Source organism: Nothobranchius furzeri, chromosome 14, assembly GCF_043380555.1.
Source record: "Nothobranchius furzeri strain GRZ-AD chromosome 14, NfurGRZ-RIMD1, whole genome shotgun sequence".
NCBI lineage: Eukaryota > Metazoa > Chordata > Actinopteri > Cyprinodontiformes > Nothobranchiidae > Nothobranchius > Nothobranchius furzeri.
In genome coordinates, this window is record NC_091754.1 from 62394451 (window position 1) to 62406481 (window position 12031).

The 12031-nt window shown below is 41.6% G+C and overlaps 3 non-coding genes and 1 pseudogene across 3 annotated transcripts; all 4 read right to left on the reverse strand.

Annotated features, from left to right (window-relative positions):
• Positions 1-9761: 9761 nt before the first annotated feature.
• LOC129166202 (U2 spliceosomal RNA) lies at positions 9762-9951 on the reverse strand. The gene has a single exon (XR_008565460.2). It is a non-coding gene; the product is annotated as a U2 spliceosomal RNA (small nuclear RNA).
• Positions 9952-10201: 250 nt separating this feature from the next.
• LOC129165710 (U5 spliceosomal RNA) lies at positions 10202-10313 on the reverse strand. The gene has a single exon (XR_008564986.2). It is a non-coding gene; the product is annotated as a U5 spliceosomal RNA (small nuclear RNA).
• A 439-nt stretch (positions 10314-10752) lies between these two features.
• On the reverse strand, positions 10753-10931 carry LOC129166197 (U2 spliceosomal RNA; annotated as a pseudogene).
• A 515-nt stretch (positions 10932-11446) lies between these two features.
• LOC129165996 (U2 spliceosomal RNA) lies at positions 11447-11638 on the reverse strand. The gene has a single exon (XR_008565258.2). It is a non-coding gene; the product is annotated as a U2 spliceosomal RNA (small nuclear RNA).
• Between the last annotated feature and the right edge of the window lie 393 nt (positions 11639-12031).

Consider the following 12031-nt stretch of genomic DNA (forward strand, 5'->3'; position numbering starts at 1 on the left):
ACCAGATGCCCAAACCACCTCAACTGGCTCCTTTCGATCGAAGGATCTTTCATGGCGGTTAAAACGAAGAGTCGGAGTACCCGGCCCGGAGGGTTACCGGGGTCCCACCCTGGAGCCAGGCCTGGGGTTGGGGCCCGTGAGCGAGCGCCTGGTGGCCGGGCTTTCGCCCATGGGGCCCGGCCGGGCCCAGCCCGAACCGGATACATGGGCTCGTCCAACTGTGGACCCACCACCCGCAGGAGGAACATGAAGGGTCCGGTGCAATGCGAATTGGGTGGCAGACCAAGGCGGGAGCCTTGGCGGTCCAATCCCCGGACAAGCGCATCTTTCTTTCCCTTGCTAACTCTATATTATCCCTTATCATTATTAGTCCATCTGTAAGTCTTCGACCTTCTACTGCACATAGCTGGTCGGAGTGTATTATCTGATCTAAGCCCATCTTCAGTCTTGTTGCTATACATCTGCTGAATAATTTCACGTCTGTATTCAGTAGTGTAATGGGCCTCCAATTCTTTAAATCTGTTTTGCCATTTCCCTTATAAATCAATGTTATTAGCCCACATTTAAAACTCTCAGGTAGCTCTTTTCTGTATTCAAAATCCTGTATAATTTTTACCAAATCTGGTCCTATCATTTCCCAAAATGCTCTAAAATTCCACCGGTAAACCATCCTCTCCGGGGGATTTTCCGCTTTGACATGCTGACAGGCTCTTATTCAGATCGTACAAGGTAATGTCTTTGCTCATCTCTTCTTGACCCCATTTTATGTTCTTTGCGTAATTTAGTATGTCCTCCATTTCAGTTTCATTTACTTCTTTGTCATTAAAAAGTTCTTCATAATATTCATGGACTATATATTTTATCTTCCCCGCGTCCTCCTCTTCTTTACCCTTTGAGTCTTTCAGTTTACTTATTACATCAGTTTTGCTCATTATTTTATTAAAGAAGTATTTTTTACACTATTCCCCTTCTTCAATCTCTTTTGTTTTACTTCGTATTATCATACCTCTACTCCTTTCCCTCGCAATTTCCATCATTTGTGCTTTAATTTCTCTTATTTCTTTACCATAATTTAGTCCCTGTTGGTTTAAAATATGGTATCTTTGCAATCTCTTCTGTAATCCATTTATCACTCTCATTTCTTTTTCTTTTTTCCTCTTCCCCATCTTACAAAAAAAAGCTTTTGTTCTCTTTTTTATCATCTCCCATCAATCTGCTTTATGTTCAAACATGTCCTGTAAGGTTCTTCATCCTAAATATTGTTCTATAAAAACTTTTTTTACTTCCTCATCCTCCAAAAGTTTACAATTCAATTTCCATATCCCCTTTCCCACCGTTATCCCTTCTTCTACATCCCCCACCCCGATCAGCATACAATGGTCTGAGAAAAACACCGGTCTTATTTCTTTCTTTCTCATTGCTATTCCTCTAGAAAATATATAGTCTATCCTAGCTGCTCTTGTTCTATCATCACTAAACCATGTCAAGTTTTCCTTTTTTTGTGATTGCCCAAAACAATCTATCAGTCTAAATTGTCTTATTACCTCATTTAGTTTATGTGAGGTTTTGTCTAATTTATTATCTACCTCAGGACTTTTCCTGTCTCCTTTATTTATTATGCAGTTGAAGTCCCCCCCTACTATTAGTGGCATCCTTCCTAGCATATGCTCTTCCAAGTTTTCAAACAGTGTTAACCTTTCATCTGTATTATTTGGTGCATAGACATTTATAATTTTGTACCTAACACCCTTTCCTTCGATTACTGCCATCAGTGCTCTTCCATTCTCTATTATTTGACTGTCTTTTATGCAGAAGTTCTTATTGTTCACTAATATTGCGACCCCATCATTTCTGTTTTCATTTGAGCCGCTCCATACTGAATGATTTGGCCACATTTCCTTCCACCTCCTATAATGATTGCAATACATTAAAAAGCATTCCTGTAACAAAAGTATATCTTCTTCACATGTTTTTAAATATGATAAAACCGTAAGTGCTCTTAAATCTGTTTTAATGCCTCTTACATTCACTGTTGCTATCTTTATTTGCATTTAGAAAGATAGTGTTAGAGCACACCCAAGCTAAGCATCATCCAAGTTATTTAATATTTTCTTTCATCTGGTGTTGGGCCAAGGTTACCTTATACTGTTTGTTCCATCACCTTTTTTTACCCAGCTTTTATCCTCTTTCTCCTCTTCCCTGGCTTTATATCATTCCCTTTTCCCTTGTTCCATCTCTTGTACTGTGTTGGTTTCTTCAGAATTATCTTTTGGACTTGACTGACATAATAACGGAAGAAAAGATGTTTCATTGGGAGAGTCTGATGGAAAGATTCTTGTTTCCTGCAAAGATTCATCCGATGACACATCAGCCCTTCCTCTTTTTTCATCTGGAATGGGACTTTGAGGTAAAGAGTCCTCAGCTGGTCTTTTAGCATTTTGTATTACTGGTGTAATGTAATGTAATGTTTAGAAGTGTATATTTATATACTGTAATTAAATAATTTAATTACCTGATCTTGTATATTTATACAATCTAAATAATCAATCAGAAGTGGTCGTTTTTATCATCAGGGAGTTTACTTCAACACTTTGTATTGACTGAGAGACAAGAAAGAGAGAAAGTTGGGATCATTTAAGAATCTTTAATTTCTATAATTATAAATTCTTACAATCTACCAGGACTATCTCAATGATGGATGCATATGGATGTAGATGGTTCCGTTGTTGTGTGTGTGTGTGTTTTGTTCAGAATCTCTAGGCTGAGTAGCGAATCTGGTTGTTTTGACTAGGCTACCACGGGGCTTCAGAAGCTGATGACATGAGCCGCCATTTGCCATATTTACGTACCCAGGAAGAGCCTCCCGTGTTAGATCAGGAATTGCCAGGTCTCGGACCTTCAACGATACTGGAGCTGGTCGAAACAGCGGTCACAGCAAACAACGCCCGTCTGAAGGGTCGACTCAGGTAGCTCGGCAGGCGTCAACAAGTTCACTCTTATTTTGAAGGACCGTCGTCTCGTTGGTATAAACGACGGAAAATCTCCAGCTTGACAGATCTCAGCTTAAAACAGGAAATACAGATGGCCAGCCTGTATTCCGCTTTGCGGTGATGGGCTGAGAGCTGGTTGAAAACAATGTTGAGAGATCCTTGGAGCTCGGATCGAGCAGAGCTGATGTCAAAGTGGAACTTAACGTGGAACTGACTTAAAATGGCGTTGCCTTCTTTTTATATCTCCCAGTTGTTTGAGAATCTTAGTAAACCGGATTGGACTACTTTCATAAACAAACCAGATTCTGCCCTACCACAGACAAAAGTTCTGATTGGTTGAAAACAATGTGTCATGCGTTTCCATGGTAATGCATATCAGTGTGTCTGGGCAGCCCTGTTTATTCATTTAAACACATAACTCATGACATCTTTATTTCACAGATCATTCACCTGATTATTAATGATCAACAAATGTTTTGATTAGCTTATCACAAATAAAGTACTTTGATTACTCCATGAAAAGCGTTCTTCTGTTCTTCTGTCTCTTCTCCTGGAATGTAAACATACTGAACCAAGCGTCCGACCTTGGCGGTGTTACTGTGTGAAGGCGCAGCTGTTAAGTGCAGACCATCATGAATTCTCTAACGCTACACTGGTCTCTGTTCTTCTGTTTCCTTCTCCGTAATTTGTAACACCTGTCCCTGATGTTCTCCCTGTTCTTCAGTTAATTGTTTTGCAAGCTCCGCCCCCTTTACCTCCTCTGTCATTGGTTCCTCTAGTAACTCACCAAGCTCTTCTGCAGGTGTTTCCACTTCTCTCCTAATTAAGTCATCTTGTTTTCCCTTGCCCGCCTTAATTTTGTTTGCAAATGACTTTGGACAGTCTTTAAACAAGTGGTTTTCCATTCCACACAAGTTACATTTCCTTCCTTTATCACACTCTTCAAAAGTGTGTCCTACTTCTCTGCATTTCCGGCAGAATGCTTTCTCACATGCTTCCACCAAATGTCCATGCTCCCCACATTGTCTGCATAATTTTGGTTGACCTTGGTAATGAATATAGCCTCTGTTTTCCCCCCAACACGATTACCTGCGGCAGGTGTTTTAATCCCTGAAAGCCCTCTGGGTCCTCAAACTGTTGGATTGGTATCCTCCATGCACAGTTCCAAATGCCGTCAATGTCCCTAACTTTCACTGCTTGCCCTCTTACATTACAAAATCTACTCAGCCAAAGACAAATGTCTTCACTACTCACCATCTCATTAAACATTCTTACAATCACTGTTTTCCTGGTATTGTCAGTCAGTTTCACAATTTCGAACATGTTGAACTCCATTTTTACCTTTTCCAGTCTTGTCGAGAAGTCTTTCCATATTATCTCAGTCTGAAAACTTACATCAAATCCTTTGTTGAAAGGCAAGGTCAGGATACAATTTAGATCGTCTGGCTTAAATCCCAGAAGCTGTTGGATCATCTTCCGTGAAAAATCCAAACATGACATCTTCTCCACCGCCGACCTGAAGAGAAATCGCACACTGTGGTGCCTCCTCTCATCAGCGCGAAGCGCCGACATCACGGAGGCACCACAGAGTCAAAAAGAACACAAAAGTTTACAAATTTCAAACCACTACAAATTTTAAATTATCTCCTCTATTTGCGTGAATAAGTCTTGCTACAGATTCAGCAATAACCTTCTCCACCCCAAGGAGCGGATCGCAACTCGCAAAACCAGATGAAGCGTCAGATAACAGATTTTTTTTTTCAAAATTTTTATTGACAATTATCAGTTTACAATGCCTTTAAACTTTTACAATAAAAGGAACTATTCAACTAGATGATCTCTGTCATTTGTCTGAAGGCTGTGATCCTTTTAAGTTGCAGTTCTCCATGACCCTCAACCTGGGGGGTCCTCAGACTGGGGGGCGGATGGCAGTCATGCCAGCATCAAAATGTACCCAGATCCTCCTCCAAAAACCAAAGACCATTTTTCCTCTGTCCCCACAACTGGGGTGTGGTTTGGGATCCTCCATCTATGCGCTGGAGTGTCAGGGTGTTGCTGCTTCAACCTTTTCTCGTGGACTCCGGCTCCACCATCCGAATGTCACAGAGGCGATTCTTCTTTGTGGCTGTGTCCTTGGCTCGCCGCCCGCAACCCTGACGATGTCCTCAGGGCTGCAGCCATCCGGATCACAGCCACGGGGGGGGGGGATCTGCATGTGTTTTCTCACCAGCAAGTTTCTGGAGGTCCAAATGGCGTCTTTGATGGCGGCTAGGGTGAGCCTTTCCTCGTCACTGAGTTTTTCTGGTTTTGCCATACTCTGGCTCACCCCATAGAGCACTAGGTGTGCTGTCAGGACCTCACTTGCTGGCAAGTACGGGAAGTCCTGGGAGCCGGCTGTTGTCCACAGGTTGACAGCAGCACTGCACTCCCAGAGGAGGTGCCGTACCATCTCCGGTGCGCCACAGCCGGATCGGGGGCATGCTGCTTTGGCTGCCATTCCTCTGGAGTGCATAACATCCCTGACGGGGAGGATCCCATGTGCCACTTGCCATGAAAGGTCCATCAGTCTGTTTGGGAGACCAGGGCGGCTGATGCCTTTCCACACCGCCTCCGCCTCCCCACCTGCAAGTCCCGCAACAGGAATCGGGTCACTTCGAGCCTGTACAACAGAAGTTAAAAGACGCTGGTTTAAAAGAGTGTCCTTACTTTCATTTTCCAGATTAAAATGTGTTAAAAATGTCTTAATGACCTCGTAAGCAGGTGGCAACTGAAAGGCTACAGGTACTCTCAAATTACTTGGCATCAGTTTTAGTTTACGGAGGTATGAACCCATACAATAGTAAGACATTGCACGTGTCTTCACACCGCCCTGTTCAGTCATTACTACTCGCATGTGGGTGCAGGTGTAATGTGAACCCAGACACAAATATAGGTCTGGAACCCCCATGCCTCCTTTTCCTTTGGGTTTCTTCATTTCTTCTCTCTTCAGTCTCTCCCACTTGGATCCCCATAAAAACTGGAAGATTGTCCTCTCAAGACTCCTTATCATTTTCCTAGATGGTAAAAACACACTTGCTGCCAATAAAAACAAAGGGATAATCACAGCTTTTATTATCAGCACTTTTCCGTTCAGGGTTAGGTCTCTTTGTTTCCACAGGCCTGTTCTCTGTCTCACTTTTGCTGATATTTCTGTCCAATTTACCTCACCTTTACCTTTATCAAATTTAATCCCTAATATCTTTTGTTCATTTGAGTTTACTTTTGCCTGTGTTCTTTCACTTGCTGTCCATGGTCCATACAGCTGTAGTTGTGTTTTGTTCTCATTTAGTTTGGCCCCAGATGCTTTCCCATACTGCTCAGTTAGTATAAAAGCTCTGTTTATAGATGACATGTCAGTACACACGATATTAATATCATCCATATATAAAACACATTTTAGGTCTTGACCTCCACTGCCTGGTATCCTTTGTCCTGTAATCCATTTATCTTTTCTTATCATTTGTGCTAATGGCTCAATGTATATTACGTACAAAATCGCTGACAGCGGGCACCCTTGTCTCACACCTGACCTGATCGGTATTTTTTTTGTTAGATGTCCATTTAGCAGACATTTACTGTAAACATTACTATATATTAACTTTATCCAGTGTTTGAATCTTTCACGTAGACCTATTTTCTCTAACAACTCTAACAAAAAACATGTGAAACTCTATCAAAGGCTTTTTCGAAATCTAGGTTGGCTATTATTAACTTGGTGTTCTTTTCTTTAGCCATTGCAATATTGTCCCGTATAAGGATTAGACCATCTGTGATCTTTCTCCATTTAACTGCACACGTCTGGTCTGAGTGTATAATTTGTCCCAAAACCGGTTTTAGTCTCGTTGCTAAAAGTCTACTAAAAAGTTTGCAGTCTATGTTTAAAAGTGTAATCGGTCTCCAGTTCCTCAAGTCCATTTTGTTGTTTCCTTTATAAATTAGGGACACGATTCCACATCTAAAACTCTCAGGTAGCTGGTCCAATTGATCAAATTCTTTAAAAACCTCCAAGATATCTGGTCCCAAGATCTCCCAAAATGTCAGATAAAACTCCACGGGTAAACCGTCTGCTCCTGGTGATTTACCTTTTTTAAAGGCTTTTAAATTCTTTTCCATTTCAATCATATTAAACTCTTTACACATTTCTTCTTTTCCTTTTCTAAACTCTGTCATGTCTTTTAAAGTTTCATTAAACATTTTCATCTCTATCTCCCTTTCGTTGTACAAATCTTCATAAAACTCTTCAACAGTCCTCTTTATTCCTTCCGTGGTTTTTTCTTCTGTTCCTTGTTTGGTTCTCAGAACTGTTATCGTATCTGTTTTACTCATTATTTTCCTAAAGAAGTATCGTGTACATTTTCTCCTTACTCTGCTTCTTTAGTTTTACTTCTTAAAATCATACCTTTACTTCTCTCTTTCGCCATCTCTGTCATTTGTCTTTTTATTTCTCTTATTTCGCTTGCAAAATTAATCCCATTTTGGTTTAAAACATAGTATCTTTGCAATCTTTTTTGCAATCCTTTTAAGACTCGTATTTCTTTGTCCTTTTTTTCTTTTCCTTTGTTACAGAAAAAGGTTTTTGTTATTTGTTTAACCATTTCCCACCACTTAGCTCTGTTTTCAAACATATCCCGAAGTGTTTGCCAGTCCTTATAAACCATCTCATATTCTGCTCTTATACGGGGGTCTTCTAACAGTGAGCAATTTAATTTCCATAAACCTCTTCCTGGTACTAGGTCCGATATTATTTTACATTTGCATGTTAGCACACAGTGGTCAGAAAAAAAAGCTGGAGTTAGCTGAACATTCAAAGGTACACAGTCTCTTGCCAGTAAGTAATCAATTCTTGACGCTTTGGAGCCATCACCACTGCTCCATGTAAAGCCTTCCTTTTCTGGCTGCAAGCTTTTAAAGCAATCTTTCAATTTAAAATCCTGTGTTATCTTTCTCAATAAATGTGAGGTTTTATCAGGTTTAAAATCTTCCCCGCACCCTTTCCTGTCTTTACTATTCATTATACAATTAAAATCTCCTCCTACAATTATTGGCAACTTCCCAAGCAAATGTTCTTGTAAGCTTTCTAACAAATCCCATCTTTCATTTTTGCTATTTGGTGCATAAATATTAAAAATTTTGAAATCTTGTCCTAAATAGGTTAGTACTGCTATAAGTGCTCTACCATCTTTTATCACTTTATTCTCTTTTATTATTACCCTAGGATTGTTTATTAAGATTGCTACACCATCATTTTTATTTTCATTTGATCCACTCCAGATTGAAGGATATGACCACGCCTCTTGCCACCAATGATAGCTTTTAAGAAATGGTAGATTACATTCTTGCAGCAATAAAACATCATTTCTCATATCTTTTAGAGATGTTAAAACCGTATGGGCCCTTAAATTTGTCTTAATACCCCTCACATTAATTGTTGAAATCGTGAGGGACATGAAAATGAGAACAAACCACATTACTCATATTGTCATTTTTGCATACAAAGGCTCTTACCATCATTCATCCATTATCCTTGTCTTTTTCCACGGTGTTCTGTTTTACCCTTTCTCCTTGTTCCAGCTCTTGTAATGTGTTGGTTTTTTCAGAATTATCTTTTGGACTTGACTGACCTAATAACGGAAGAAAAGATGTTTCATTGGGAGAGTCTGATGGAAAGATTCTAGTTTCCTGCAAGGATTCATCTGATACCACATCATCCCTTCCTCTTTTTCCCTCTGGAATGGGACTTTGAGGTAAAGAGTCCTCAGCTGGTCTTTTAGCAGTTTGTATTACTGGTCTCTGTTCTTCTGTTTCCTTCTCCGTAATTTGTAACACCTGTCCCTGATGTTCTCCCTGTTCTTCAGTTAATTGTTTTTCAAGCTCCGTCCCCTTTTCCTTCTCTGTCATTGGTTCCTCTAGTAACTCACCAAGCTCTTCTGCAGGTGCCTCCACTTCCCTCCTAATTAAGTCATCTTGTTTTCCTTTGCCCACCTTAACTTTGTTTGCAAAAGACTTTGGACAGTCTTTAAACAAGTGGTTTTCCATTCCACACAAGTTACATTTCCTTCCTTTATCACACTCTTCAACAGTGTGTCCTACTTCTCTGCATTTCCTGCAGAATGCTTTCTCACATGCTTCCACCAAATGTCCATGCTCCCCACATTGTCTGCATAATTTTGGTTGACCTTGGTAATGAATATAGCCTCTGTTTTCCCCCAACACGATTACCTGCGGCAGGTGTTTTAATCCCTGAAAGCCCTCTGGGTCCTCAAACTGTTGGATTGGTATCCTCCATGCACAGTTCCAAATGCCGTCAATGTCCCTAACTTTCACTGCTTGCCCTCTTACATTACAAAACCTGCTCAACCAAAGGCAGATGTCTTCACCACTCACCATCTCATTAAACATTCTTACAATCACTGTTTTTCTGGTATTGTCAGTCAGTTTCACAATTTCGAACATGTCGAAATCCATTTTTACCTTTTCCAGTCTTGTCCAGAAGTCTTTCCATAGTTTCTCAGTCAGAAAACTTACATCGAATCCTTTATTGAAAGGCAAGGTCAGGATGCAATTTAGATCGTCTGGCTTAAATCCCAGAAGCTGTTGAATCATCTTCCGTGAGAAATCCAGACGTGACATCTTCTCCACCGTCAACCTGAAGAGAAATCGCACACTGTGGTGCCTGCTCGCATCAGCGCGAAGCGCCGACATCACGGACGCACCACAGAGTCAAAAAACACACAAAAGTTAACAAATTTCAAACCACTTCAAATTTTAAGTTATCTCCTCTATTAGTGTGAAAATTTCTTGCTACAGATTAAGCAATAACCTTCTCCACCCCAAGGAGCGGATCGCAACTCATAATACCAGATGCAGCGTCTGATAAGAACAGATAATACACTTGATCTTAGCCAAAAGGCCGAGAAGTGATAACAGTGACTCCTAGCTGGTTCGTGGGCCTCGCTGACCACAGATCACAGTGTAGTGGTGACTTGGAGCAGACATCAGCCACTTTGCACCTCCGCCTACGCAAAGGTTAGGGTAAGCAGCCCTAAATAGTTTACTCCTGTCTAAATAGTGATGCAGTCAGAAGCAGATATGAGAGGGATTCAAAGAACAATTTCGACCCATCCACTTGCAATTTGAAAGGCCACACAACAGCTTTTATTACGTTGCACAATCGAACAAAGGCATTGCCTAGCAAAAATTGCTTATGCTTATTAATGTCACTCTCCACGGAAGTCATTAGTAAAAGGCAAAAGACTTATGCAGAGTGAAGAGAAACCACAGTACAAGTTGCTTTATTGTCCTCATAATCCAGACAGCAAGCGGGCCTAGCTGTTTTTGTTACGGTGAACCTTCCTGGAACAAAATCAGGAGCCCGGCCCAGTCTAATTTATTTCCATGCCTTATCTAGTTTCGGTTTTAAAGAAAGTTCTTAGCCATACTTATCCCTTGTTTTTCCACGAGGACAAGAAGTGTGAGCCCTGACCCGTTGTCTACTTGGATGACCGGTTTATGCATTGTTCGGACTTTGGCAAGTAAAGGCCGATTTGTTGTAAAACTTTCAAAGAAATACTTCCCACACAACTGTGCCCAGTGCTCCTTACAGACATGTTTAATTGTGCCAGAATGCTCTTTTTCACCTCCGTGGCTGGGCATTGAAATTTTATACAGGCTCTTAGAAACCTTGTGGCTTGTATAGTTTGTGAGATTGCTTTTCCACAACATCAGAGAGTGCACCACTCCCAGCTGCACTGCAGCGCTAGGTTGATGCTTGGGGTGAAGAGAGCAAGCTCCTCTTTCAACCCCTTAATACAAAAAATCTGTTTAATATGTCGTCCTCATATAGAGGACATATCAGATATTAAACTGATAAGAACAGAGTTTTTTTTTTTTTACAAAATTTATTGACACTTTTAACATTCACATTCTCTCTTCACCCATAGGTGAGAAAAAAAGGGGGGGGGACAAGGGGTATAACAAGGGTAGAAAGAAATGCAATGGCAAAAAACATAAAATTTTGTCACAGTAGCCATCTCTCTGGTCCCATTGTCCCATCACTCCCTCCACAAGTCGCAGGCTGATGGGGGGTGGGGTCAGGGGAAGCGACCCCACTGCACTCCTGGTCTCCCCTCTTGGTCTCCGCCACCTCCTTCCCCTTGTTCTTTACCTGCCTCAGCAGATGGGGAGGGCCTCTGGCCTCTTTTGCCAGTCTCCCTTTCATCGTCAGGCCGCTGCTGCCCTAATCTTTTTCCTCTGGACTCCAGCTCCTTCCTCCGTTGGGTGCATGCGATTCTTCTTTGCGGCTGTGCTGGCTGCCAGAATGCTCTTTGTCACCTCCGTGGCTGGGCATTGAAATTTTATACAGGCTCTTAGAAACCTTGTGCCTTGTATAATTTGTGGGATTGCTTTTCCACAACATCAGAGAGTGCACCACTCCCAGCTGCCCTGCAGCGCTAGGTCGATGCGTGGGGTGAAGAGAGCAAGCTCCTCTTTCAACCCCTTAATACAAAAAATCTGTTTAATATGTCGTCCTCATATAGAGGACATATCAGATATTAAACTGATAAGAACAGATACTACACTTGATCTTAGCCAAAAGGCCGAGAAGCAATAACAGTGACTCCTAGCTGGATCGTGGGCCTCGCTGACCACAGATCACAGTGTAGTGGTGACTTGGAGCAGACATCGGCCACTTTGCACCTCCGCCCACACAAAGGTTAGGGTAAGCAGCCCTAAATAGTTTACTCCTGTCTAAATAGTGTGGGCATTTTCTTTTATTCTTAAAGAAGGAGTCGGAGACGGAGTTCCCAGCCAGACAGCGCTGGTCTTTATTTATTCATCTGCTCACAGCTTTCAGGACAGCCAAAAGTCAAAAGACCTCGACCAAATGTGGAGTCCTAACTTTATACTTTTGTCCCTGGCGTTACTCCCACAGACCTTTGACTTTGGATGGGGTGATGTTTTCACTTCCCAATATGGTCGACGCGCCACCAGCCCAGAGGTCG